The sequence below is a fragment of the Dipodomys merriami genome, unplaced genomic scaffold (genome assembly GCF_024711535.1).
Source record: "Dipodomys merriami isolate MVZ:Mamm:240054 unplaced genomic scaffold, mDipMer1.0.p SCAF_5, whole genome shotgun sequence".
NCBI lineage: Eukaryota > Metazoa > Chordata > Mammalia > Rodentia > Heteromyidae > Dipodomys > Dipodomys merriami.
The window spans coordinates 67,389,680-67,394,738 of NW_027206068.1; the positions used below are offsets into that span (position 1 = coordinate 67,389,680).

A 5,059-nucleotide genomic window follows, 5' to 3' on the forward strand; every position below is an offset into this window, starting at 1 on the left:
AAATTCCAGATAAATTAATTATTCCATACACCCGTGAGCAAGTTGAAATTTTAGCAGCCACAGTGGATATGTGGGCAATTCTTGTTTGCTCATTTCCAAATGTAATTGATAACCATTATCCTAAGCATCCTCTGCTTGCCATAGTTAACAAAAATTTAGTGTCCTGTTGTCACTTCAAAAGAGCCCTTGGTTGATGCTCTGACCATCTTTACGGATGGATCAAAATCTGGACAAGGTGCCTTTTTTGTTCAAGGACACAAACAGCCGGTAGTCTTTAATTTTCGGCCGAATGCCCCACAGGCTGTTGAATGTTTAATTGTGCTTGAAGTTTTTAAAAGATTTGATCAACCTTTTAATTTATTTTCTGATTCATTATATGTTGTAAATGCCGTTGCTTCTCTTGAAGTTGCTGCTTCAATTAAGCAGGCAAGTACAGTTTCTAATGTTTTGTTACAGATTCAGTCCCTTATCTTAAACAGAAAACACTCTTTTTATATTGGACATATTCGCGCCCACTCTATGTTGCCGGGCCCGATGGCAAGGTGTAATGATTTGGTGGACCAGGCAACTCGGGCTGTGGCTTTGGTCGCTGCTGATCCTGTAGAATTGGCAAAAGACTTTCATAGATTGTATCATGTACCTGCTAATACCCTTAGGAAAAGATATAATTTGTCCAGGCATGTGGCAAGAGATATTGTTAAAGCCTGTAAATCTTGTGTTACCTTTCTTCATCCTCCCCATGTGGGGGTAAACCCCAGGGGGTTGAGACCAAACGCCCTATGGCAAATGGATGTTACTCATCTGACAGAATTTGGTAAGTTAAAATATTTACATGTGTCTGTGGACACCTTTTCTGGTGTCATTCATGCCACACCTTTGGCAGGAGAAAAGGTGTCTCACGTCAAAATACACTGCTTAGAAGCTTGGGCAGCTTGGGGAAAGCCCCTTAGATTCAAGACGGATAATGGCCCTGCTTATACTTCCCATGGTTTTCGCGCCTTTTGCGCACAAATGCAGGTTGCCCACACCACCGGATTGCCCTACAATCCTCAAGGACAAGATATAGTGGAAAGAGCTAATAGAAGCATAAAAGAAATGCTTCAAAAACAAAAAGGGGGAATTGCTGAGTCAGCGTCCCCCAGGGAAAGACTTTCTCTTGCGCTCTTTACCCTTAATTTTTTAATTCTAAATGACAACGATCAGTCTGCCGCAGATCGGCATATGACAAGAGACCCCATGGATACTAAAGACATGGTTATGTGGAAGGATGTTATTAATAATAAATGGTATGGACCGGATCCGGTAATAACGAGATCCAGGGGAGCTGTTTGTGTTTTTCCACAGAGTCAAGAAGTACCTCACTGGGTGCCAACGAGACTGACCAGGCTGGTGGAGACTGCAGAAGAACCCCCTCTTGAAAAAGAAGACCCGCAAAATGAAGATGCCATCCACTCGTCTCCTGATGCAGCTGATCTTCCTGCTGTTAGCAACAGTGCTAATAGCAATCCCTGTGATAGCTAAACCAATGATGCTGTGGGCTGTTACAATTTACTGACTGGATTGCCTCTGCGGTGTCCTTTTTCAAAGAGTGGGTGGGAGTCAGAATGTTTTTAGCCTGCTGCCTGGGAGGATGCGTGGTCTGCCTATGGTTGGTCTGTCGCCTTCGAGCCCAAACCAGAAGGGACAAGGTTGTTATCTTGCAAGCATTAGCCGCTTTGGAGAGTGGATCCTCACCCCAGATCTGGCTGTCAGCCCTGAGAGGCAATTAAGCCTTACCATTTTGCATAGCCTTAGCACCCCGAGGGATCAGGGGATCCCATTGCACCAGGACAGGTATGCAACTTGCAATTTGGGACTTGCACTTGAGGAGGACCATCTCCTCAAGAAGAGCATGCTGGGTTGCAAGTGGGTTGATGCCCAAGATCCCACCTCTGCAAAAAGGCATCAGATGGGCCTGGTCATCACTGGGGAAGGCGCCCCTCAGGCGAAGGCCAGTGCAAGGTCCTAATGTTTTAGACAGAGGCCCAACCTCTACTCTTACCTGTTGCCAAAAAACAAAAAAGGGGGAACTGTAGGGAGCCAGGGTAAACGCCATTACAAGATGGCGCCCACTCCCTTGCAGCTTTGAGGTAACCACTCCATTTCAGGCGGTGCTTGGCGGGACGGTGGGTCCTGGGCTTTGCGCATGCGCAAGCCACGTAGAGTCCCCAGCCAATCCCGTGGCACCTGGTGACGGTGAAAGGCAGACGACCAATGATAGAAAGACCCGTGTTCCTATTCCCTATATAAGCGGCCATGTTTTGGGTGCACGCGCTCTCGCGCTCAAGTTCTCCCATCAACTAAAAGGCTCTCCAATAAAGCGTGATCTGAGAAGACTCCTGGTGTGGTGTTCGTTCTTCCTCACTGGTCGAGAAGGCGCGTGCCGCAGGGAAGCAAGGAAAGAAGGAAGAAAATAAGAAAAGAAGGAAGGAAGGGAGGGAGGGAGGGAGGGAGGAACCAAGGGAGGGAGGGAGGGAGGGAGGGAGAATAACCTGATCAATAGGCAAAGTAACTAACTAGAGACTTCTAAGAAGAAGTAAAAGAGGCCAATAATGAAAACCATCTCTGGCCATAAAGGAAAAAAAATCAAAACAACACTGAGATTTCATCTCACCCCAGTAAGATGGGCCATCATCAAAAACATGCTGGCTAGGACATGAGGGAAAGGAACATATTAAACTGATAGTAGAAATGTGAACTGGTATAACCACTATGGAAGGCATTTAGAGAGTCCTCAAAATTTTAAATATAATCTAACAATTCCATTCTTGGGTATTTATCTAAAAGCTCACAAGTCAGGATAAAGACATTTGCCCAGCTATGTTCATTGCTGCACTATCACCACAGCTAAGTTATGGAAATAACCCAGGTGCCCTACAAGGAATGGATGAAGCAAGAAAATAAGATAGACAGACAGACAGACAGACAGACAGAGGTAGGTAGATAGATAGATAGATAGATAGATAGATAGATAGATAGATAGATAGATAGATAGATAGATAATCATATATAATATATTATCAGGGAGAAAGAAAGAAAGAAAGAAAGAAAGAAAGAGAGAGAGAGAGAGAGAGAGAGAGAGAGGGAGGGAGGGAGGGAGGGAGGGAGGGAGGGAGGAAGGAAGGAAGAAAGAAAGAAAGAAAGAAAGAAAGAAAGAAAGAAAGAAAGAAAGAAAGAAAGAAAGAAAGAAAGAAAGAAAGAAAGGAAAGAAAGAAAGAAAGAAAGAAAGAAAGAAAGAAAGAAAGAAAGAAAGAAAGGAAAAGAAAGAGAAAGAAAAAGAAACATATTATCAGGAAGAATAATATTGTGTTATATGCAGGAAAATGGATGACCTGGAAAAAATATGTTAATAGAAGGCATGCCTAGAGAAACAAGGACATATGTTTTCTCTCATATGTGGAAGTTAAATCTAATTTATACAAATACAAGTAAACACATACAGAGTCATATGCAAGTGTACACAAACGTACTGACCAAAGTATGGTAAATGCAGAGGAGAATTCAAATGGTGTAATTCCTTAGAAAAACTAGTTCACAGTCCAGCAAAATGAATACCAGGAAAATGGTATTTGAGGTATGGGAGGGAGGTCAGAGAAGGGGGGGCAGAACAATGAAGAGAAGACAGGAAGGAAGAATGCAGTCATAATATTCAATGCATATCTTATGAAACTAGGAAATTCTAAGAGAAGGATTGGAATGGGAGGGATGGGGGAGAAAAATGACAGGGGTGATATCAATCAAGATGGGTTATACTTCTAAACTGAAAAAAGCTCAGGGACAGAACCCAGACACTGAATTGAAGCCCCAGGATGGACCAAAAAAAAAAAAACAGTTATATGAGAGACAAGGAGTAACAGAGCTTCTTCAAAAGCAAAACCATGCCATGAGGGCTGGGAAGGTAGCTCAGTGGTAGAGTGCTTGCCTAGCATGCATGAAGCCATGGGTTCGACTCCTCAGTATCTCAGAAACAGAAAAGGCCAGAAGTGGTGCTGTGGTTCAAGTGATAGAGTGATAGCTTTGAGCAAAAAGAAGTTCAGGGACAGTGCCCGGGCCCTGAGTTTATGCCATGCCATGAAAGCTAATGGCAGCTTCCAATCAAGCAACTCAAGAAACCTGGGGTTTGGATTAGACTCTCCTTTTTCTCCAAGGATGAGTTTTAGGACTTCCCCTAATGGGAATGATTAGGCCAATTAGGGACTTTGACTGGCAGGTCTAGATTATATAACTCAAGCTATACTGGGCATATGTTAAATGCTCAGATGCATTTTGAATCAGAATCATGAGATGTAAGGAATATTCATGAGAAAAACATCAAAAAAGGTACTTAGGGTCACCACTGTGTACATGCTTTGAGAACCAGTTAGAACCAATCTTCTGCCCTTACCCTATTTGCAGGAGGCAAACAACCATAAGAACTAAGAAGACAACCACAAACTGGGTGTTTTAGGGCATTTCTGGGTGTTCTGGGATGACTCACTTCACACTTATCTTTTTTAAAAATGGACTGCTTCACATCCTGTTTGTTCAGCAGCCATGCTAATCTTCTCTGTATCATTCCAATTTTGGAAAATGTGCTACCAAAGCAAGTACACCTATCTTATGTGCCCTTGCTCTCTGCTTACTTCTGTCCTGTATGTCCTAGTTTCCTATATTAGAATAGCCTTCACATGTAATCCTTCCAATCTCTGCCTCCTCTATTGCTAGGATTATACAAATGAGCCATTGTACCCAGCGGTTGCAGGGTTGGGGGGGTAGTTGTTTGGTTTGGTTTTATTTTGTCCATCCTGGGGCTTAAACTCAGGGCCTGGGTGCTATCCCTGAGCTTTTTCGTCTCAAAGGCTACCACTTTGAGCCACTGCTCCACTTCCATTTTTCTGGTGATTAATTGGAAATAAGACTCTCAGGACCTTTCCACCATGGGCTGCCTTCAAATTGTGATTCTCAGATCTCAGCCTCCTGAGTAACTAGGATTAATTATAGGAGTGAGCCACACTTTTTAGCATGTGATGTAAAACCTAAG

General features: G+C 43.3%; 1 pseudogene; it reads right to left on the bottom strand.

Annotated features, from left to right (window-relative positions):
* Positions 1-4,532: 4,532 nt before the first annotated feature.
* On the bottom strand, positions 4,533-4,629 carry LOC138810248 (U6 spliceosomal RNA; annotated as a pseudogene).
* Between the last annotated feature and the right edge of the window lie 430 nt (positions 4,630-5,059).